A 25,484-nucleotide genomic window follows, 5' to 3' on the forward strand; every position below is an offset into this window, starting at 1 on the left:
GATCATTCCGGACTGGTCGGCCACCTGTGAAGAGCTCCTGTCTTTTGCTAATAAAAGCCTTGGTTTGGATCAACTAGTCTTTGGTTCTTTCGACGAGCTCTACATGCATCTTATCTGCATTCTCTCCAATTGAATTTTCCTAGAGTAGGCAATCAAAACTGCACTCAGTACACCAAATTAATGTTTCCGGCAACTGTAATATTATCTCCAAACTCTATGTCTTGGCCAATGAATACCCACATGCCATATACACGTTTTTCACTAATTCTTCTGCCATTTATTTGTGCACTTTCCTAGTTGATCAATATCCTGTTGTAATCTGAGAATCTTCTTCACTGTCCTCTGGACCATCAATTTTGGTTTCAGCTCTAACTTACTGATTATGTCATTTACATTCTCATCTAAATAATTAATATACATGATAAACAATAGGGGATCCAGCACCAATCTCTACGTCACACCACAGGTCACAGGCCACCAATCTGAAAAAATGACCTTCCACTACCACCCTCCGACTCCAACCACCATGCCACTTTTGTTTCAAATTTGCTAGATCTCCCAAGATTCTGTGTGTTCTGGACCGGGCTACCATGCAGGATCTTGTGAAAGGCCTTGCTAAAGTCCAGCAGACAATATCTACCCCCCTTCCCTCATCAATCATCTCAGTTGCCTTTTCCAAAAATAAAGTCAGTCAAACGTGAGAAATGAAATTCCCCACACACAAAGCCAGGTTGACTCTCCCTGACCAGTCCTTGTCTTTCCGAATGAAAATAAATCCTGTCTCTCAGAATCCCTTCCAATAACTTTCACACCACTGAAGTAAGACTCCTTACCCTGCAGTTCCCTGGCTTATTACTGCTGCCTTTCTTAAATAAAGGCACAGCATTAGTTACCATCTTGTCTTCCAATACCACACCTGTGGCTAACAAGTTTCAAAAATCTCTACCAGGACCCCAGTAATCTCCTCCTTTGCTTCCTATAACATTCTGGAATATACTGCTTAGGCCTGGAGATTCACCCACTGGCAACCCCCGGAGTATTTCATAGGTCTCAACATTTTAACTTATATTTATGTAAATCTCTTCCATGGTCCTGGAGAAACACCATCTCATGATGCATGGTATGAACAACAAATAAAGGTGACATGACTTGAGCCAGACTGACCTGTAGCTCCTGGGTTTATGCCTCTTCCACTTTTTGGACATACTTTCTAACTTCCACAATCATTTAGTAGTCTGACATTATTCCAAGTTCTAAGGAAGATGGGTGGATAAGAAAAGCATTTGGCCTATTCTAGCTGTTTGTTTGTTGGCAGTCTTCATAATTTCCCCCCTTATCCCATTTAAGCCTGCAGTGTATCTACTGCTATTTTTGGGCAGCGACCTCCCAGTAGCCCAACCATTTCAATTTGAGTCACACTCCCAGACTCGCACGCAATCTCTCACTGCTATTTTTGAGCACTCCTCATCTTTAAAAATGCCTTCCAATTATCTATTTCAAAGTAATTTCTCTTGCTATGAATGCCATACCGTAACCATAGTCTACCTCTAGAATAAGGACCTATTTAGTCAAAATTAGCCCCAGCCTTCCATTAGATGACATTTTACTATATATCGGTTTATAAAACCATTTTTGGCTATACTTTACATTCTCAGAAAACGTTTTTTGCCCATTAATTGCTTTCCCTTACTCTCCTCACTGCGTGCAGGTCAGTTCTCCTCTGCTTGGCTAGTCTCGTATCTATTGTAAAGAGGTAAACAAGAAAATATGCAGCTGTTGGTGTCAAATGCTGGAGAAACTCAGCAGGTGGCACAGCACTCATTGAAAGTAAAAGCTAGTCAATCTTTTGCAACCGAGCTCCTCTATTCCAAGTCTCATTTCTGTTTCTTCTTAATCTCGAAATTTACAATCATCCAGGGAACTCTAGCTTTCTCCATTCTTGGAAAGTAATTGGACTGTAGTGGAAGAAGTTCCACTTTGAAGGTTTTTTGCTTATTTCCCCTCCCCCCCCCCCCCCCCCCCCAACCATGACTTTCTGTTCTCTTTTTTATTTGTGGCCCATGTCTACTTCATAGCTCATTCAAAGAAAATTATAATTAGTTTATTTCTTAATAAATTGATAGCAATTTTCCCCCATGACAAATTACACTGGACAATATTTTTTTTCTGCCAAGGTTTGCTTCCTGAAAAGACTCAGGATTATGATAAGCAGCTTTATGTTGAACACAAAGGTCATTTCAGATTTGCTGTATCACGTAGGAAGTTGGAGAAATAGGAAATGAACTTGTGTTGAATTTTGCACGTTTAATCACATAATGATGTAGTCACCATGATCATCTCGGAATGCACCAAGGTCAGCAGGGAGTTCATCCAAGTGTGAAAGCAGAAAATGGTTTTCTATGTTTGATGTAGACTTAAAAGATGACAGGAAATTACAAAAATAGATTATATCTAAAATAAGGTACATGATAACCATATAACCACTTACAGCACAGAACAGGCCAGTTCGGCCCTACTAGTCCATGTTGTAGCAAATCCCCACCCTCCTAGTCCCACTGACCAGCACCCGGTCCATACCCCTCTAGTCCCCACCTATCCATGTAACGATCCAGTCTTTCCTTAAATGTAACCAATGATCCCGCCTCAACCACGTCTGCCGGAAGCTCATTCCACATCCCCACCACCCTCTGCGTAAAGAAATTTCCCCTCATGTTCCCCTTATAATTTTCCCCCTTCAATCTTAAACCATGTCCTCTAGTTTGAATCTCCCCCTTTCTCAATTGAAAATGCCTATCCACATTTACTCTCTCTGTCCCTTTTAAAATCTTAAACACCTCTATCAAGTCCCCTCTCAATCTTCTACGCTCCAGAGAAAAAGCCCCAGTCTGCACAACCTTTCCCTGTAACTCAGACCCTGAAATCCTGTCAACATTCTCGTGATAGGAACATTTTAAGATTATTTTCATGTTCAGCAGCCCAAAATACATAAAATACATCCAAAGTGTTCAGGAAGAAAAATCTTCATAGATCTGTGTTATTTATCATATTTTCCACTGAAGTATCTTCATAACAGCTTAACACTGATATCTTAAATATCCTACATGAGCCTCACATTGGTAAAAGATTTTGCCCTTGCACTGTCTTTTACTGTACTTTTCTCTGTACCCCTATTCTTGTTTTTAAAAACACTATACACTGCACACTTCTTTTACTGTAATTCTACACCCTGTACTTTTGTTTTATGATCACAAGATATAGGAACAGGAGTAGGCCATTCAGCCCTTTAAGTCCACTTCACCATTTCATCAAGAGCTGAACCTCTCTCTTGCCTTCTCCCCATAACCTTTGATACCCCAAATATTCAGATACCTATCAATCTCCGCCTTAAATTCAGCCAGTGACTTGGTCTCTACGGCTTCCCATGGTAGAAAATTCCAGAGGTTCACCATTCTCAGGTTGAAGAAATTCCTCTGCGTTTGTTTTAAATGGGTATCCTTCAATCCTGAAGCTGTGCCTTCTTGTCCTGGACTCCCCTACCATGGGAAGCAACTTTGCTACAACTGGTCTGTCCAGGCCTTTCAACATTTGAAGTGCTTCTAAAAGGTTCCCACCTCATCCTTCTAAACTTCAAGGAGTTCAGTCCAAGAGATGTCAAAATTTTCCTCACATCCTTTCATTCCAGGGATCATTTTTGTGAATCTTCTTTGAACCCTCTCCAATGCCAGCACATCCTTTCTTAAATAAGGAGCTCCAAACTATATCCCATACTCCAGAAGAGGCCTCACTAGTGCCTTGTCAAGCCTCAACATCACATTGCTACTCACATAGTTTTCCTCTAGATCAGTGGTTTTTAAACTGCCCACATAAACTCACATTCCACCTTAAGTATTCCCAATGCCATCAGTGCTTGGATTGGTAAGGGATTGCTTAAGGTGGTTTGTGAGAGGGAAGGTTGAGAATCACTGCTCTAGACCCAATTATTACTGAAATATTTTTCTTAAGAAAAATTGTCATTGGCCCATTTCCTTTGCAGTTATGAAACGGTGTACATGTCATTTGGGTACAATTAAAAGAATTATTTTTCAACCTTTTTCTTTCCACTCACATATCACCTTCAGCAATCCCTTACTAATCACAGAGCACATATGGCATAAGGATTGCTGAAGGTGGAATGGGAGTTTAGGGGGGTGGGGAATTTGAAAACCACTGCTCTAGATACTAATGCCAACATTTCATTCGCCTTCTTCGCTGCTGACTTAACTTGAAGGTTAACCTTTCAGGTGTCCTGCACAAGGACTCCCCTTTATACCTCTGAACAAAAATGGGAACAAGATTTAAATATAAAGATAAAAAAGGAAACATGGGAGAAGTTATGTTCTGGAATGATGAGAAATACAATAAATACGAGGTTACGTATGATACAATATAACTGGATACACAGGCTATACATTACACCTCAAAAGTTAAATAAATGGGACCCAACAGTATCGGATAGATGTTTTTGATGTAAAAAAGAAATGGGAACAACAATTCATGCAATCTGGACATGTGAGAAAGTAGAAAAACTTTGGGAAGGTCGAAACCAAATATTAAATAAAATTACAGAAAACAATATACCAAAGAATCCAGAGATCTTCCTCCTAAGTAACATAAAAAACAAAGAATTTGGAATTGATTTGGATGATGCACAAAAAAGATTTGTTAAGATAGCTCTAGCCGTAGCAAAAAAATGTATTATGTCAATCTGGAAATCGGAAGATAATTTGAAAATACAACAATGGTATATAGAAATGAATAAATGTATTCCATTAGAAAAAATAACATATAGTTTAAGAAATAATATTGAAATATTTGAACAAATATGGGAGCCTTACATGAAACAATAGAAAAAACCTACCGGGGACATTCACTACCTAAATTAACGAAAAGAGAAGGAAATGAAAAGAATTGACTCAGTGGAATTTCTTGTTTATTTTTATTGAATGACAACATTGTTTGACTGGTTTAATGTATCCTAGATTTTGTACTTTATATGGACGGGGGTGGGGGGAGGTAGGGAGGGTGGGATGGGAGGGGGGGGGGAGAAAATGGCACTGTATATATTTGAAAAGGAAAAAGTATGTATCATGGTTAATGTGGTTTATGGTGTGAAAAATAAAAAAATTTTTAAAAAGTACTAGTTCTGTAGTTATAATGGTCTTCAATCATTCCCATTCTTCCCGATGGTTGTCTGTCCACTTGAATTCACATTTGTCCTGTAACAACTGTGACAGATTATAGATAAGTTTTTGGGAGATAAATTAGGGCAAATTTTTTTTAGTGTAGGTCACATACAAACACTTCAAAATAGATCTCATTTAAAATACTAGAGCTCTGCTCAAATTAGAGAGGCCAGTTCCAGCAAAAAGCTTTGAAAAGTGCCCAAGAAACTTCACTAATGGATTGTTGTTTTGAAAAGCAACAGATGAAAGAACTCGGAGGAGTAGGTTTGGAGCCACAGGCTGTCTGGAGTGCAGCTTGCTGTTCTAAGAGGTCATCTGGCTTTGCAAGCAGAGAGAGAGTCAAACAGGCTTTTCTCTGAGAGAGAGAGAGAGAGAGAGAGAGAGAGAGAGAGAGAGAGAGAGAGAGAGAGAGAGAGAGAGAGAGATGAGTTTTGCAGTTTTAATCAGCAGCAAAAGCTGGGACTGCAACAGGACAAACTGGCAAGCTTGTGGATAAACCCCATTTGGAAGATGGGTTGTGAGTGCTCAGTTCAGCCTGGTCAAAATCCATACAAGAGGAGAGGACTGGCTGCCTAATGTTTCACTTGAAATAAGAGAAACAAAAAGGAACTCTGTGGTGACGTGAAAGAAAGAGGTTATCATCTGAAGAACCCTGAGGGGGAAAGTTTTGTCAGCAAGACACTGACGTGGCTAATTAGAAGGGATCAATTTGTGTCCAGGAACAACAAATTTCTCTCTGTAAAATGACAAGAACCTTCCTGACCTGTAACTATTTACCTTTCAAGTACCAAAGTCTGGTGGACTTCATAAATGTTAAATTCTGTGCACAGTGTAAGAATTGCCTGCAACCAGTGAACTTGGAGGAGTTCACCTGCCTCTGACAGTGAGGTTGGGCTGTGAATCAAATAACTTTACTGAATTTACACACGCGTCACATATACGTGCGCTTAGAATTAGAAGGGGGTTAAGTTAGGTGAGTTAAGTTAATAGTAATAAGATTAAGTTTGATCCTGTTTTCATCTTTGAAGATAATCAAAAGCAACTTTTGTTTAAGTAACAATTTGTCTTGGTAACTATCTATTGCTGCTCAGTTTTGGGTCCTCTGGACTCGTAACACAACTTCCTTAGGTACATTGTTTTGGAAGACAGGTTTAGTGTGAATTTACCATTGAAATTGATCATTCCCAGCAATCTCAATATGCCTTTTTTTGTCAGTGGATCTGGGCGTCTCCAAAATTGCTTTCACCTTGCTCTTGTCTGGCTCGACACCTGCCTCTGACAGTTAATTTCCCAAAAAGGTGATTTCCTTCACTCCAACCTGACATTTTTCTCTGTTTAACTTTAATCCATATTTCTGGATGCATTGTAGCACTTTGATGAGCCATAGGATCATGTCATCCAAGTACATGTATTGATATGCCATAAGCAAGGACCAGACTTATATCATTTTATAGGCTTTTATTAACAGAAGAAGCCACCTCTACTGACCAGTGGGATAAGTTGCACCATCTGTTATACCAGTAGGGTGGCGCCAATCTACAGTCATAACCAATAGCAAGCAGTGAGCATAATACATTACATCACTACATTCACCCCTCCTAAAATTAACCAATTTTAAGTAATAGTAAAAAAGAATAAAAAGCGTTAAAAGCACCACAGAAGAAGAGAGAAAATCAGTAGTCAAAAAAAATCCGTGTGAAATGCAGCAATTAAAACTTATCATAAGTAAGCCGTTGGGACGGCCTCAAAATTCTTTGAGACCGACGTAAAACAACTGGAGAGGGCTCCTGTAAGCTAACAGGAGAAGTTGTTTTTTCAGTAGATAAGAATTAATTGGTAGCAGGTGTTGTTTGGGGTAAGTCTCTGTGTGCTACAGACTGAATTTCAGGGACAGAGACATGCTGTTCTGAGGAGGGCAAAGTGAGATTAGTAGGAGCGGGAAAATGGTTAGAAGCTGTAGGCAGAAACCTCTGGTAAAGCAACCCCTGGCGGAGCAAGATCCCTAAGGGAAACAGTGTCCTGTCTCCCATCAGGAAAAGCATATTGCGGGTTAGCATGAAGCAGTTGTAGATGCTCAACTAATGGATCCACTTTGCTCTGTCTAACATGCTTTCTCAGTAAAACTTCTCCAGGTTTAGAAAGCCGGGCCAGCAAGGTCGATCCAGTCTTCGACTTTCTGGAAAAAGAAAACAAACGCTGATGAGGTGTTTCATTAGTTGATGTGGAAAGTAAAGTACGAATAGAGTTCAAAGCTTCAAGTAACATTTTTTGCCAGCGGCTGGCAGGGAGACCTTTAGAATTGAGTGCCATGGTAACAGCTTTCCAGATTGTACCATTGCTGGGTTTAACTTGACCATTTCCCCGAGGGTTATAACTGGTAGTGTGACTTGTGGCAATGCTTCTGTCAAGAAGATATTGCTGAAGCTCTGAGCTCATAAAGGCGAACCTCTGTCACTATGAATGAAATTTTGATAACAAAAAATACTAAAAATAGAATCGAGACATCTAGTTACAGAACCAGCAGAAACACGAGTACAAGGGATAGCAAAAGGGAAATGAGAGAATTCACCAATAACACTAAGAAAGTAAACATTTCTATTATTTGAAGGCAGTGGCCCTTTAAAATCTACACTGAGGCATTCAAAGGGTCTAGAAGCTTTGATCAATGAGTTATGTGAGGGTTTGTAAAAATGAGGTTTGCATTCAGCACAAATAGGGTATCACCCAGTTAGGGTTCTCACGACCTCTACAGTATAGGGCAGATTGAGAGATTTCACATAGTGATAAAATCTGGTGACCCCCCGGGTGGCACAGTTCTTCATGAAGAACTTTTAATCTATCTAACTGCAGACTTGCACAAGATGCGCGAGAGAGAGCATCTGGGGATCATTTAATTTTCCTGGACGATAGAGTATGTCATAGTCATAAGTAGAAAGTTCGATGCACCATCACATAATCTTATCATTTGTAATCTTGCTTTTCTATTTAGTGTTGAACATGACTTTTAACTGATCAGTTAACAAGGTGAACTTCCAGCCAGCTAAGAAATGTCTCCAGTAGTGGATAGCTTCTATAATAGCTTGTGCTTCCTTTTCAGTGGAAGAGTGTTTTAATTCTGCCCCTTGTAAGGTGCAAGAAAAGAAGGCTACAGGTTTGCCAGCTTGATTTAGTGAGGCAGCTAGAGCAAAATCAGATGCATCCGATTCCACTTGAAATGGTAAATCCTCAACAATTGCAGACATGGAGGACTTAGCTATATCTTGTTTAATGTTTTCAAAAGCTTGGAGGGCCCCATTACTCAAAGGAAAATTGGTGGTTTTAGAAAGATGTCGGTTTTGTCAGTGTAGTGTGGCACCCACTGGGCGTAATAGGAGAAAAACAATGCTTGAGAGCCTTTTGCGTTGGAGGGGGCAGCTCCATGAGGGGTCACATTCTCTCAGAGTCCAGACTAATTTCTCCTTTACTTACTACGTAGCCTAATATTGGCAGGCTCTTCGTGCAGTACACACATTTTTCATTATTCAGAGCTAAACACAAGGTTTTGGCTACTTGGAGGAACCATTGCAAATTCCGATCATGATCATTCATGTCTTTACCACAGATGGTAACATTGTCCAGATAAGGAAAAGTGACCTGCAACTTATAGGTGTCCACTAACTTATCCATTTCTTTTTGAAAAATTGATACCCCGTTAGTGACGCCAAAAGGAATTCTCTTAAACTTGAAGAGTTTGCCATCTGCCTCAAAAGCAGTAAACTGTTTTTCATCCTTATGGATGGGAACTTGGTATTAAGCTGATTTCAGATCATATTAGAGTATATCCCATATTGGGCGATTTGAAATGCGAAGCGGGCGTAAGCGTCTAGTTGAGTGTACTTGTTTATAGTTTGGCTGTAATCCACGACCATTCTCGGTTTCACCCATCTCTGACCACTACCACTTGAGCGCACCAAGGACTTGTGCTGGGCTCGATTACATTTTCCTTTAACAAGTTCTTAACCTCATCTTTAATAAAGAGTCTGTGAGTCTGTCTTCTTTCTTATAGTGCCTACATTTTGTAGCTATAGGCTTACAATCCAAGGTCAAATTAGTGAAGAGACGTGGGGGGGGGGGGGGGGTGTTTAATTTTTAATGTAGACAAACCGCAAAACTTCTTTGGTGAGACGTTGATGGATGGCAAGGGACCGTTAAATGCCAACATGATACTTTTCATTTGGCACTGGAAGTCTAGGCCCAGAAACATTGGAGCGCATAGGCCAGGGAGTACAGAAATCTTAAAATCAGGATTCTCATTGTCATGTATTTTTAAATTAATTTTGTAATAACTTGTAGTATCTTGTTCTAGTCCTGAGCAAGCCATTGTGATTGTGCGCTTAGCTGGGTATAATACATGATTTAGAGCTCTAGCGATCGAAGGGTGAATGTAACAGTCTGTACAGCCCGAATCAAATAAACAGTTAATACGCTGCCCATGTACCTCCACTTTCATCGTGGATGGCTGCATGTCATAGGATTTATCTTGATTTACCTTCATGGAAGCCAGGATTGGATCCCCTTGTGGCATTGGCATATAGGGCATCGCCTCATCACTGGTCGGTCCATTAGATGATTCAGAAGAAGTCGAAGAAGCTGAGGTCAGACTTGACGAGTCATTGACTCTCCAGCTCACCATCGTGGCGTTATGACGATGACTTTGCTTAGTATCAGCGCTTGAGCACTTCTTCCCCTTCTCCTCCTTCTTCTTCTTCTGCTTGCCACAAGTGCCAGAAGTTGACTATCTAGCTCGGCAAACTCTGGCCCAATGGCCCTTCTTCCCACAGATGGCACAGGTATCTTGGCGTGCAGGGCACTGGTTGCGGGCATGTAATGCCAAGCCGCAGAAGTAACATTTCAGGGACCAACTTTTGCATCGTGGTTTCGTTGAGCTTAGTAGAGAATCTTCACTACAGGTCGATCTGAGGGGTGCCACTTCAGCACTTCTCCCTTGCTCGAATGCTTCGCCCCTTGTAACGCAGTTAGGATCATCTTCGCTTGACGCAGAGCCGCATTAAAAGTCAAGCCTGGAGTCTCTAGTAGACGCTGTCTAAAGTATCCAGATTCCGGACCGCTTATGAACATGTCTAACATCAGGGACTCGTGATGAGCTTCAGCTGTGATGGCAATGCAGGCACTGTCCCTGGATAGCCCCATCAGGGCAAGTGCGAAAACATCTATGCTCTCACCTGCTTGTTGCTTCCGAATGTGAAGCTGGTGTCTTGCGTACAGGGTGTTCTGAGGTATATCATAGTAGGTTTTAAGGAGATTCACCGCATTCTGGTAGCCAGCTACCTCTCTGACCATGGATTAGGGACCATTCTTTTTGACACACGCCATTGAATTCACCCATTCTGTGGGCTCCTCCATTTTATTTATGACCCTCCTAGTGCCATCATTCAGTCAAGTTCCTATTTGAGCTTGTAGAGTGTGGCTGTGGTAATAGCTCTGGGTTAGAGCTCTAAAGAAGATATGCACACTCATGAGTACAAATAGTACTGACTTTCTGGGTCATTCGCTCTGCTTTTTATATGCCAGCTGAGCCTTGCTGCTACGTCATCAGTAGGCATGGCCTGCACTCTGCCAATCACTAATTGGTACCTTTACAATCTGCCGATTGCTGATTGGACCATTTCCTCTGTGGCCATTGTGACCTATGAAAGAAGGCTGTCTAGGCCCGTACTGCCTGCTCGATTGTCCCGTTCAGACGTCGTTACTTATGTAGGCCACAGAGTAAGCCATGGGTTGCTACATGACCCCAACCCCCCCACCTCAAGAACCGGTGATCTGTAACAGGTCTATCTTTGGGAGGCCTACTAGGGTCCAAATGTGCTGGTTTGAGATGGTGGATTGTGAACTCCCTGCCTCTGATATCTAGCACACTGGTGGTCCCATTATGCTTGAGTATCCGGTAGGTTCCTTCGTAAGGCCGTTGAAACAGTACTCAGTGAGCCTCTTATCTTACAAAGATGTGTCTGCAGTCCTTTAAGTTTTTAGGGGTGTAGGTTTTGGGTTGACCGTGTGCTTTGGGAAGTGTCGGGGTCAGTGTGCCTCGTTATTCTCTTAGGCGATGTAGGGCCACTGCTGGTGGTTCGTCCGTCTTTTTGGCCAGGAATTTGTCAGTGATAACCAGGAGTGCCCCATAGATAATCTCCACTACTGATACATCAAAATCCTCTTTGGTAGCGGTACGAATGCCCAGGAGAACCCATGGGGGTTTGTCGGCCCAGTTAAGGCCTGTGTGCTGGGCTATGACGCCTGCCTTGAGGTGCCTGTAGAAAATTTCCACTAACCCATTGGCCGTGGTATGGTGGAGTTGTGTTCCCAGGGTGTTGGATAAAGCTGCCCAAAGGTCTGAAGTGAACTGAGCCCTTCTGTCTGAAGTCAGATACTCTGGAATCACAAACCGTGCTCCTCAGGTGTTCAGTAGGGCTCTGGTGCATGCTTCCATGGAAGTTTCTGCCAGTGGAACTACTTCCGGCAACCTAGTCAGGCAGTCCATCGTTGTCAAGCGGTATTGTGGTCCTCTTGAGGGTCCACAATGTCAAAGTGCACATGGCTGAACCTTCATCGGTCTGGCTCAAAAGACTTGGGGGGTGGCGGGGGTTTTGATGTGCATCTGGATTTTAGATGTCTGACACTGTGTGCAGGTTCTGGCCTCTTGGTCACTGTCTTGACCGTGATTCTGTTGGGTGGGTGTGCCAGGTTTTGGACCATGTGGAAAACTTGTTTCCTCCATGCTGCTGGCACTATAGGTCAATTTCTTCTGGTCAAGATGTCACACAGAAGTGTCTGTTCCCCTGGGCCAATGTGCATGTCTTCTAGCTGGAGACCGGTTATTGCAGTCCTGTATGCAGGGATGTTGTGCCTCTGCTAGCACTGCATTGTCGATCCTTGGGTTGGGGGCTTGTATTGCCAGAATGGATGGCCATGATACTGCATCGGCTACCACGTTTGATTTCCTGGTGATATAGGACAGGTGCCTTTGTTGCCTGGCCAACTATGATTCTGATACTTCGCTGAAAGCCAAAGTGAGCAGCTTGTGGTCCATAAACATCAAGAACTATCCACTTTCCAGGAAGTATCTCAAGTGTCAGACCACTAGCTTTAGTGCCAGGAGCTCTTGATCAAAGGTACTGTACTTGAACTCAGCTGGTCAGAGGTGCCATCTGAAGAAAGCAAGAGGCTGCAATTGCCTGTTGACAACTGTTCAAGTACTTCCATGACCACAGTGTTGGAGGCATCCATTGTGAGGGCTGTCGGGGCATCTGTCATTGGATGCACTAGGAGGATGGCATTGGCCAGGGCATCTTTGGTTTTCTGGAAACCCTCTGATGTTTCCTGAGTCCATTCTATTTTCCTCTTTTGACCTGCCATAAGGAAGAATAAAGGTCACATGATGTGACCATACCAGCGAACTCTTGAAGGCCTTTTACTGAAGTTGGCCTCCATCTTTTTGGGCAATGGCTTGGGCCCATCTTTATTTATTCTGTGCCCCAGGATTGTTTTCCTCTCACCTGAATTGGCACTTGGCTGGTTTGATTGCCAAACCAAATGTGCTCTGGTGGGTGCACGATTGCCTTATGTGGGGCGCATGCTTGGCATGGTTGCAGTTGGCTATCAGAATATCATTCAAGTATATGAACATAAACTTGAAATCTCGGCCCACTGTGTCCATCAGTCTTTGGAAGGTTTGAGCAGCATTTTTCAGTCCAAATAGCATTCCGATAAATTTGAACAGTCAAAAAGGGGTGATGGTTGCGATTTTGGCAATGTCCTCTGGGTGGACCGGGATCTGGTGATAGCCCCTTATGCAGTCCACCTTTGAGAAGATCCATTCTCATTGCAGGTTGGTGGTGAAGTCGTGGATGTGGGGCACTGGCTCTCTGTCCATTGTGGTGGCCTCATCAAGGCAACAGTGATTCCCGCAAGGTCTCCAACCCCCTGCTCCCTTGGGCACCATATGGAGTGGGGAGGTCCAGGGGCTCTCAGAGTGCCGCATGATGCCAAGCTCTTCCATTTTTTAAAATTCCTCCTTTGCGAGGTTGAGCTTTCCGGGATGGGGGAAATGTGGCATGCCCTGGTATGAATGGGCGGGCCCTCCATGAGGATTGGTGCTGCACCCCATGCTTAGGTTCTGTCGAGGTAAAGTGAGGCATTGTAAAGGAAGGGAATTCAGTCACAATCTGAGCAAATTCATTGTCGGAGTCAGTTACTGGTGGGCAATAACCTTAGTTCCCTTAAGGGAAAGGGTCTGAAAACTTTTAGCATGCACCAATCTATGTCCCTTGATATCCACCAATAGGGAGTGCACTCTGAGAAAATGCACCCCAGGAGTGGCTATCGTACGGTCGATAGTGTGAATTTCCAGGTGATCAGGTTGATCCCAAAGCAGAGGGCTATGGTGCGCTTGCTGAAAGTCCAAATGTCCAAATTGTTGGCCACCCTCAGGTCCCAGCCCACATTTCCATTGTGGATACCGGACTTGGAAGGGGGACACTGACCTCGGCCCCTGTGTCGACCAGGAACCAGCAAAGAGTCCTGAATGTGCAGGAGGCTGTCTTGTAAGCTGGCCGCCACTGTCATTAATGACGGTTGTCTCTGGCGTTTCTCTGGAATGCACAGGGAGAGCGGCATCGATGAGCATCTCCACCATTGATAATAGAAACAGTATTGCTCACTGGTGGGATCCACTGGCCAGTTGGTTGGCTATCTTGTCACTTGTTGAGGCGGGGGTATGGTTACTTGTTCCAACGTTCCACGAGTCCTTTTCCGCCGCCCAGAGTGCGTCTGCTTGGGCAGCTACCTTTCTAGGGTCATTAAAGTCTTCCTTCTTGATCAGCAGCCGGATGTTCTCAGGCAGTCGCTCCAGAAAAATCTGCTTGAAAAGCAGGCAAGTAGTGTGCCCATCAGTTAAAGTGAGCATGTTGCTCAAGAGGGCAGAAGGGGCCCTGTTCCCCAAGCCATTCATGTACAACAATCAGGCTGCACGTTCGTGCTTCAAGAGCCTGAAAGTGGGGTTTAATAGCTCTTTGAGGGCCACGTACTTCCCTTACTCTAGAGGGTGCTGGAGGAAATGGATGATCTTGGCTGCAGTCTCTTGCTCAAGGGGGCTCGAGACATAGTAGTAATGCATGGCGTTGGCGGTGATGTGTCAAATGGCGAATTGTGCCATGACCTGTTGGAACATCACTGGTTGCAACGTCCAGAATTTCAGAAGCTCAACAAAGTCGCGTTGATTGAAGGTTGCTCGTCCATCTTCTTGTCCAAATTGCCGCTTTGACCCGTCGGGATCACCAATGTAGTGTGTGGCTGCAGTTATAGCTCTGGGTTAGAGTTCTAGAGAAGACACACACACACAAGAGTACAAACAATACTGATTTATTGGGTCATTAACTCTGCTTTTTATAAGCCAGCTGAGCCTTGCTACTATGTCATCAATGTGCATGGCCTACACTCTGCTGATCATTAATTGGTGGCTTTATGATCCGTTGATTGCTGATTGCTCCATTTCCTCTGTTGCCATTGTAGCCTATGGAAGAAGGCTGTCTAGGCCTATGCTGCCTGCTCAATTGCCATGTTCGGACATCACTACTTGTGTCAGGCCGTGGAGTAGGCTGTGGGTCGCTACAAGCTTACCTTTTAGTGGCACTGGAACAGGCTCGAGGAATACATTATTGGCTGTGCATCCTCTTTTAACTGTATCTTATAGGTGAATGGTAGAAGTCCAAACCCCTTGAAGATGTCAGGAAATTGATCCAGTATTTACTCTCTGCTTTTCTGTACATGGTCAGAGTTAATATGGTGCATGCTCTTGATTAGGTTTAATTCTTCACATGCTTTGTCACCCAGCAGTGACTCATGTCCATCTGAGTCTACTGTGAACCTGACGTGGTGCTCTTTATCTTTAACTTTCACCTTGAGTTTACATGTACCTTTCGTGTTGCTGCTCTGTCCATTGTATGCTTTGAAAATTATAGGATTTGCATGGATGTATGGTTTTATCTTCATTGCTCTGATGTTGTGCTCAGACATCAAATTGATGTTTGCCCCTGTGTCTAACTTGAAAGGAATATTTGTTCCATTTGTATGCAATGTCACAGTCCATTTATCTTGATCGATGCTGTTCACTTCCTGCACCACCATACATTTTTAATTCTGTTTCCCTTTGGAAAAATATTGCTCTGCACAGTGATTACAGACTTTTCCATAAGTTGGGCATTGCTTTGGTGCATGTTTGGTGCTGCATCATTTACAATTGAATGTCTCTCCATCTTCTTGTTGGTCCTTGTATCTTATTTTTTGTGAGTGTCCAGACACTGTAGCTATGAGTATGCCTTCATTTTCACTGGATTTTACACTCTCACCAAACTTTTTCACGTGCTGCAGAGCTAGTTCACTGGCCTGGCATATCTCCACAGCTCCAGCTGTGGTAACCTTTGTCTCTCGCAGCAACATCTCTCTCACTTTCTTATCATTAATTCCAAATACAATTTGATCACAGATCTTTGAATCTTGCAGCAATCCAAAATTACATGTTAGTTAAAAAATTATCAAAGCTCTCTCCCTGCAGCTCCGTGTGCAAGTGAAACACGTATCTCTTGTAGGTTTAATTTTACTTTGGTGAACAGTGTTCATCAAACATCATGATAACCTTGTCAAATTTGCTCTGGACTTCTGCATTGGCAAATAAATGTGTTGAAAATCTCTAGTGCTTGAGGTCCTACACGGTAAGTAGCATTGCAATCTTCCATGTATTTGGTTCACTATCAATTCCAATGGTTGCAGGTACAGCATAAAGCTTTTTTTAAACAGCCTCCATTCATGGTTGATGTTTCCAATCCATTTTACAGTATTAGGAGCTTTTAAACCCTCCATATTTTCTCTGCTGATATCGACTGTTACTCACTGTTGGGGTGGGGGGTGGGGTTCTTCTTCTTTCACTCCTATGCACAGCAGAATTAGGCTGTTTCTTCCACTCTTGACTCTTTCTTCCACTCCTAGTACCATGTGATGTTTATTCTATTACAATTAACAAACTTGGGTTATTTTTAAATAACTAGATTTATTAACTAAGCAAACAGCAGGAAGGACAGGACATACAAATGCCAGACATCATGTAGAAGCATCCATCTTGAATCCACCTAAGATGTAACAGCATACCCAGGATGCAACATTCCCTAGATGCTACACACTCAGCCTCTGACTCCTCCTGGTGGTAGCACTCTATCCCTACATTCATGACAATAAAATCTGATTCTGATGCTAAACTGCCATTTGACCTTCTGAGTGTTAATTCTGCCAAGATCCTTGAAGGACAGCGTTCAAATGCTTCTAATCTAATGCCTTTACTAAAACATCATTTTTTTCATAGTATGAGTACCCACCAGAGTTTACAATCAGTGGTCTGTCCTGTTGCATATATTTAGGGATAATAGAGTGCATTATCAAACAGTAGTCATGGTGCTGCTATTGTTTAGTATGGTTTATTACCATGTAAAATGAATATTGGTCGATTTCTTGAATTTCGAAAGGACGCTGCTTGATATTTGCAGAAATTTGTTGGATTTTAACCTAGTGACTTGATTGCTTAACTCATTTTCAATGTTGCAACATTTCTTATACAGTCATTTGAATTGGATAAATGTAATTGGACACTGTTTGAATAAAGCCTTTCTTTTTTTTCTGTTTGATGGTTAAGAGAAGTTTTGGTGATAACAGAGAAAGTCAAAGTTCAAAGTTCAGATTTCTAGTCAGAGTATATACATGACATAAAACCCTGAGGTTCTTTTCCTGTGGACCAGGCAGAATTTCAATTTATCACTAGTACAAAAGACTATACTCAAGATACATACACAAAAGAGAGAAATGTAAAGAAAGAAAGAAAACTAAACAAACTAACTGTGTAATGGAGAAAAATATAAATTTTCAGTAATAAATAATGTGTAAAGTAAGATTAGTTAAATGAGTCCTTGATTGAGTTTGTTGTTGAGGAATCTGATGTTAGAGGAGTAGCCACTGTTCCTGAACATAGTGGTGTGAGGCTTGTGGCACCAAAACCTCTCCTAATGGTAGCAGTGAGAACAGAGCATGTACCTGGGAAGTGTGAATCCTTACTGTCCTCCGGCAGCAGTGTCCCATTAAGATTTTCTTGATGGTGGGGAGAGCTTTGCCTGTCATGTACTGTGCTGTGTCCACTACCTATTGCAGGGTTTTCCACTCAGAGTTATTGGTGCCCCAAATCAGGCCGTGATGAGGGCATGCAGCCATTCAGCACACTTTCTACTACACACCTGCAGAAGTTCACTAAGGTTTCCAATGTCATACAAACTTCTGGAAACTCCAGAGGAATTAGAAGTGCTGACTTGTTTTCTTCACAATGACATTTGTGTGTAGCGCCCAAGGAAGATTCTTCAATATAGTAACTCCCAGGATTTTAAAGTTGCTCCACCTCTGATCCCCCAATGATCACTGGATTTTATGCCTCTGGCTTTCCTTCCCTGAAGTCAACAATCAGCTACTTAGTTTTGGTGACATTGAGTGCAAGGTTGTTATTGGTGCACCATTCAGCCAAGTTTTCAATCTCCCTCCTGTATGCTGAATCATTATTCCTTTTTATAAAACTCACTCCTGTGGTATCATCGGCAGATTTGTAGATGGTGTTATAATCATACTGAGCCATAGTCATAGGTGTAAAGTGAGTAGAGAAAGGGCCTAAGAATGATGGGGATTGTGGAGGAGATGCTCTTACTAATTCTCATTGATTGTGGTCTAGAGATGAGGAAATCCAGGATCCAATTACACATTGGCGAATTGATGCCCACGTCTTGGAGCTTGTTGATCAATTTGAGGGTATGATAATGTTGAATGCTGAACTGTAGTCAAAAAGAGCATCATGATGTATGCATCTTTGCTGTCCAGCTGTTTCAGGATTTTATACAGAGCCACTGAGATGGAATCCACTGTAGACACACAGTACATGGATGGGAGAGGTATGGAGAGCTATGGACTGGGTGCAGTTCAGTGGGACTAGGAAAAAAAAAGATTTGGCTCAGACTAGAAGGGCCAAAGAGGCCTGTTTCTGTGCCTATGTTCTATGGTTCTATGATCAAACATGTTGCTATAGTTGGCAAATTGGAACAGATCCATGTCGCTGTTCAGACAGGAGCTGATATGTTCCAACACCAGCCTCTCAAAACACTTCATTACTGTGGATGTGAGTGGCACTGAATGATAGATATTGATGCATTGAGGCCAGTTTTAAAAAAGGTAGGTATCACACCCTGCCAGAGTGACATATTAAAGATTTCCATGAATACATTTGCAAGTTCATCAGCACAGGTTTCCATTTGGCACAGCTGTCAGGTATTCTTCATTGTTTCCATTCTTGTCAGGAATCTCTATATCATCCAGATTCATTAAAGATAGACTAAAGTATCTAAATTGATTGCCTCCTAACTGACTTCACACAATCCTCTTCTGCAAAATGAGATTGCCTTGGAACAGTTGAAGAAAATGTGCTTCAACTAACTATAAATGCAGATTCTGGTGATCAGTTACAGTATGTGATATTAGTCTGCAAACACAGAGCAGCTGTTGATTGCCTCCTTGACATTGAATGGAATCCCAGAGCAAATACACTTAACTGAGGGAAATATTAGCATTGATTAAACCCATGCAAAAACCTGCTGTTTGTACCATAACCTGCTCAAATTGCAATTCACCCATCAACTTGCCTTAATTAGGGTTATCTTTATTAGTCCTGACATTTTTAAATTCTCCATCTCATTTTCATATACCTTCATTGGTTCACATCTCTCTATATTTCAACAACCTCTAGACCTACAACCAACCCAGTTATTTGTGCTCTATCATTGCACATACACAAAAGTGCTTGAGATGCACAGCAGATCATGCACCATCCATAGGAAGTAAAAGGCAATCAATATATAGGGCATGAACCTTTCATCAGGAATATGGAAAAATAGTTAAATGTGTCCATTTGATACACACAGACCCCCCCACACACACACACACACACTTCCACAACTTTGGTCTGTAGCACTTTAGGATTTTTACAGTAATAAAAGCATAATAAAATACACATTTATTTAACTGTTGAGATAGCAGTGACAAAAATTGAATCTATTTTTGTTATTTGCTTTTTTAGCCTTGTATAAAGAGTTGTTTTTTTTATTATAGGAGTTTAAACAAAAGCTTTACTTGTGGGAATCATGAAATATTTGGTTGGTCTCCAAAATGTTCAATTGAGGAAACCGCCAAGCCATTCAACCAAATATGGTACTATCTCAACATAATGTACATTGCTGTATTTTGCTTTAGGATAGACCATGTGTTTTTCATTTCTCTCTTGAAGCATCACTTCTTTTGGACTAACTGCAATTTATTCTCTTTTTCTCTCTCATGGCATATTGTGGTAATTTTAATTTATACTCTTCTTAAACCTGTCTGGCTGCAGCAAGTAAGAAATCAATTGCCTCTGGACATCACTTGGACATTTAACAGAAAACTTTCATAATAATCATCATGTGTGCAAATTAGGTAAATGCAAATGTCACTTTTAATGCAGTTTATAATCCTTGTATTAAAGTTGTGTTCCAATGCCCACATTATCCACTCTACAAACAAAAATCATAAAATCTGTCGAAGCTGGAAATCTAAAATAAAAACAGAAAATAGTGGTAAACACCCATTAAGTCAGGCAACATCTCTAGAAGGAGAAACAGGGTTAACTTTTCAGTTTAAAGAACATGGTGAAGGGTCTTTGATCAAATTGAAATGTAATTTCAAGTTTATTGTCACCTGCACCAAAATCCAGTGATAGAGATTGAGGATCATCAGGAATCATATATTTCTCCACCCTCCAACCAGCATATTCTATTGCTGATTTTATCTCAACCCATTTCTTCAGTTCATTTTTAACATTTGTTTCACACAATGACAATCTACACCATTCACAATAGAGTCCTCTGATTCACTTCAAAGAAAAGTAGAGAAAATACAGGTGAAGTTGGACATTTCATACATTGTACAAGAACGACACAGTACAAAAGTGCAGTTACAGAGACAGATCAATTGGTAAGTAACAAAGGCAATGTAATTTTGATGGGAGGTCAGTTGATTCATAGGGGGTTATAGGATCAGTTTACTATTTACTATATGCCGTGGAATATATTTGGGTTTATGTAGGTCAACAATATCCTATTCGTTATGAACAAGGTGTTTGAATTGAAAAGGTTCAATTTTGTATTTCAAATCAACAAGCTTGATGTAGACTACAATACTGATCCAAATATATTAATATAAAACAACTTCTTTTGCAGTTGAGGAAATGGATATTAAATGGAAAGATATAATTTCACCACCAGAAATGTGAGCTCTGAATTATTTTTCAGCTACTGCAATTCCTCATCCTAACCATTTAAGACACATAAATAATAGCTCATTAAATATTTTCCCTTCCTTGATTAATTATTAATTATTAAATTGAATGCATAAGTTTAAATAAGTGTCCTGCTTCATTGTAAAGGAAATACTGTAATATCTGACCCTTTCTTTTTTGAGTGTCAGCTTCATTGACCTCTTAACAAACTATTGAATGCAGCAAAATCCCCATTATCTGGCACTCAATCAATTGACCGGGACACTTGCATGGAGGTGAGTCAAATTGTCAGAGTGAGGACAGTGCTCATTTTAATGGAGGTAAGTCAGGTTGTCAGTGTGAGCAAGGTGCGCCAAGGACCTGGCCGGGACACCTGCATGGAGGTGAGATGGGCTGCACTGAGGGTCTGACCGGGACTCTTAAGTGGAGATGAAACAGGTTTTACTGAGGATCTGACTGGGACACCTGAAGAATCAATCAATGCCATTTGCCGCTGGGGCGACTCTCCAAAAGTGTCTCACTATCTCTGCGCTAGTAAAGTCTTTATTTTTATTATGTGGCCTCTGTCAGTCATAGTCAACCATGAATACTGCAACTCTAGTAGTCACTGGATTGTTGAGTGACGTCAACCATGGCTATTGAGGCCGATCCTAGAATGGTAAGCTCTGCCACAGCTGCTGCATGTGTAGGTCATCATTGAATTGTCATCCGTTCTGGGTATATTAGTAAGGCTTTATATGTAAACTTGAAGGAGGGGGCACAGTTAGCACAACACTTTTAGACTCCAGCATCCAGGGTGCAAATATGAAGTTAAATTTTGTAAGTTACAGGAATTATTTAATTAAAGTGAATTAAAGACTACTAGAATGATTTTTTTCAAATTACTTTACATTTTTCACTGTCTTTTGTCTTTTAAATAGTGTATTCTTAATGTAGGTGTATTAGTTACACATTGAAAGAGTGAGACTCAGACAACTGGAAAATTTGCATATCCAACGCGATTCCCATAGGTGTCAGATAATGGAAATACTACTGTACTACTACTCAAAGTTTGAATTGGAATATCCATGAATTACAGTAGCAGGAATGATTCTGCATGTTCAAAATCTTACCTTAATAACGAGGTCAGATGTGATCTAACACCTGTAGTAGCACCTTCCTTTTTTTTATATTCAGTGAGAGCTTGCTTTGTGCATTATGGAAAGCAAATCACAATCTTCAAGTACTCTTGTTGCATTAAATTCTATTTGAAGTGCTTGTTCAGAAAAGCTACCCCAGCACTGCTTAATCTGCACCCCTTAGCCATTCTAATAAGTCATTAAATGTTAATAGAGATGTTAATTACTTTGATCTCTAATTCTCTTTGTTCATTTATCCCATGTCTTTTCTAATTGGCCATTTTTTAACCTAATTATACCGTTGAAGTCTTTATGTTGAACTTCATCTGCTGTTATTTCACTTGCACGCTTCAAAACATATGGGGGTTGTGGGCTGGAAGGGCCTGTTAGCGTGCTACGTGTCTAAATTAAATTATTTTCTTATTTTCACGAGCAGTTCAACTTCACTCACACACCTCAAATAGTATTATTAAATCCACCATATGTAGCAGTTCAATTCCTAATTACATAATTTGCCATTATGACCTGGGTGGAATATCTCTCCCAAATGTGTTTTGGATATGCTCTCTATTCTAAAGATTAAATGTTTAAATTTTAAATTTTCTTTACAGAAAGGTAGAAGCCGATTCTGGCCATTTAAACCTGTACCCCCCAATTTTAAACACATGCCGCCCAATTGGAGAATGAAAAATCAACTCCAGCACCAATGATGCAGCAAATTATCATTTTAGTCTTAGGCCTTTTGCTGCAAACCGTACTTTGTTCATGTTCTTACCAATGAACATACACTGCACTTTCTTCGTTTGAAAATAAGACAACTGAAGCTGATGACAAATCTAGGAAGCAGATGTTTAGGGACCAAGCTTATTGACATCTGTGTCGCAATATTGGAGGTCATACTGCTAAACAGACTGAGGAGTGAGTGCCTAACCTGATACTAGCACAGAATGAAAGTGTAAGTATGTGACTTCCCTTCAAATGCTCCAAGTCCAATATTGCACTTTGAATACCTATTTTCCTGGAGTATTGCTTGAGAATAATGCTTGAGAAAAATACATTAAAATGCAACATTCACTTCAAGCAGCTAAGGTTATGTATCTGGAGTCAAATAAAACAAGCTGAGATTAGTGGTTATGTTGCATAGTGTTGAAATTAAAGATTGATGATTCTTTTATTGTCATGTGTGACAGAGTACATAGATATGTTTTTGGGAGATAAATTGGGAAAGGTTTGTTAGAGTAGGTCACATACAAACACTTTAAATCAGATCTTATATGAAATACTGGAGCTCTGCCTCATGGTAGATATGTTGGGGTCAACAGTCTTTGCAAGAGCTTTGGAGAGTGCCCAAGAGACTTCACTAATGGATGATTGTTTACAAAAAGGCAACAGATTAAATAACGTATTGGAGCCACCTTCTGTCTGGAGGGGAGCTTGCTGTTCTAAAATGGTCATGTGGTTTTGCAAGGAGAGAAAGTCAAACAGGCTTTGTGTGTGTGTGTGTGTGTGTGTGTGTGTGTGTGTGTGTGTGTGTGTGTGTGTGTATGTGTGTGTGTGTGTGTGTGTGTGTGTGTGTGTATGTGTGTGTGAGAGAGAGAGAGAGAGATATACACACAAACACACACACACACACACACACACACACACAGATCATTTCTACAGTGTTACAGCCAGCAATAACAGGTGGAAATGGAACAGGACAAGCTGGCAAGCTTATGGAAAGCCCCATTTGGATGATGGCCTGGTCAAACCCCTTGTGGTTCAGGCAAGAGGAGAGGACTAGCTGTCTAATGTTTCACTTGGTATAAGGGAAACAAAAAGGAACTCTGTGGTGACCTGAAAGAAAGTGGTTATCATCTGGAAAACCCTGATGGGGCAAGTTTCTTCAGCAAGACTCTGAAGTGGCTAGTACCAAGGAATCAGCTGTGGGTGTCCAGTGAACAACAAATATCTCTCTGAAAATTGACAAGATCCTTCCTGAGTGGTAACCATTTACCTTTCAAGCAGCAAAGCCTGGTGAACTTCATAAATGTTAAATTCTATGCACAGTATGAGAATTGCCTGCAACCTGTGAATTTGGAGGAGTGGAGAAATGAGACGGAACTGTGAATCAAAGAACTTTTCTGAACTTATACACACACACACACACACACACACACACACACACACACACACACACACACACACACACACACACACACACACACACATTATGTACACATGCACTTAGAATTAGAACGGGGTTAAGTTAGATAAAGTAAGTTAATAGTGATAAGTTAAAGTGTGATTCTATTTTCATGTTTAAAGATAATTAAAAGCAACTTTTGTTTAATGACCATTTGTCTTGGTGACTATCTATTGCTGCTGGGTTTTGGGGTCCTCTTTGGCTTGTAACACATGTAATAAAAACATAAATATAATATTACATGAAATTTCCTTCAGGTAGACAGAGTATCCACTAGCATTGCCCAGCGCCCCTTACAGTAAGAGAAAGAGAAGTAAAAGAGAGTCCCTTCAGAGTCATTGAGATCCGTGGATTTCTCTCCAGCACTCATGCAGCCTCTGCAGCCACACAGACCCCTGTTCTATCCGTTAGCAACCTGAGCTCCAGATCCAAACCTAAGACACAATCAGGAAGCCTTCAGCTCCCAAGGACCTTCAGGAGCTCTTCTTGCCCTGCAGCAGCCTACATCCTGACTGGGTCATTTTTTTGGAATATTTTATTTATAAAATTTAAACCACAATATGAATCACTTTTCATTCTTCAAAAATTATTTCAGAAAGTTATACATGTGGTATGTAAGAATCCCACCTCCCTCCCCTCCACCCAAAGCACCTAGATAGAAAAAGTAAGAAAAATAAAGGTTAAAGAAAGAAGGACTGGAGAATGCCAGGGGAATAAAGCATTTATATCATAAAGTCTAATTTTGGAGGTTACCAAGAAGTGAGGTCTTCAGAGAGCTTATCAAATGTACAAACCCACATTTTGTAAATATGGGTCCCATATTTTCCAAAACAAATGATATTTATTTTGTAAACTATGAGTAATCTTCTCTAATGGTATAGAGCTACAACGTTCTGCATGCCATTTTTCCATACCTAAATCCATTGTGTGGGTCCTTTGACCTCAAGTCACCAACAGCCTGCAGCCTGTGAACATTTGTTATAATCGTGCTACCTGTCAAGATACAAAATGTAAGCAGAACCATAAAAGTACAAAACACACATTTTATTAAGTCATGCCAGCAGGTAGACCTGAAGGGTACAATATTTAAGGACAATTCTTGAATACAAATTTGAGAGGTATCTCTTTGAAAGTATTGTTATAAGTTAAGGGATTACCATTGGTATTTGTACATTTCCAAACAGAGGGAAATGGCTGATGTCAATTGGCTTTTTACTTGTACATGTTATAATTAAGAGATTATGAATTGTGGCATATAAAATTAGAAACAGTCTGGAAAAAGTCCCCCCAATATTCTACGCCTCAATTTCCGTCTAAACAGAAAGTCATCGATATCAGCAATAGGGAAAGAAGCTGCTAGGGTGAAGTGCTGTGAAGCCTTGGTCTCGTTGGCATCTTCAGTGTGGCTAAGTGCATTCTGTAGCTTTTGACAGCAATATCACGCCTGACAAGCAGTGAAGTCAATCATCCGCATTTGGGCGGGAATGAATGGGAGGCCATTTGATAAGAAGTGGAATCGGTCA

General features: G+C 41.2%; 1 long non-coding RNA gene across 2 annotated transcripts in view; it reads left to right on the forward strand.

Moving 5' to 3' along the window:
* The first annotated feature begins 10,942 nt into the window (after positions 1–10,942).
* LOC138760564 (uncharacterized) overlaps positions 10,943–25,484 on the forward strand; it is a 46,704-nt gene continuing 32,162 nt past the window's right edge. For both annotated transcript variants that reach the window (XR_011355704.1, XR_011355703.1), the window contains exon 1: positions 10,943–11,166. This is a non-coding gene — a long non-coding RNA (uncharacterized lncRNA). The remainder of the gene's footprint in view (positions 11,167–25,484) is intronic.

This window comes from Narcine bancroftii, chromosome 4 (assembly GCF_036971445.1).
Source record: "Narcine bancroftii isolate sNarBan1 chromosome 4, sNarBan1.hap1, whole genome shotgun sequence".
Lineage (NCBI taxonomy): Eukaryota > Metazoa > Chordata > Chondrichthyes > Torpediniformes > Narcinidae > Narcine > Narcine bancroftii.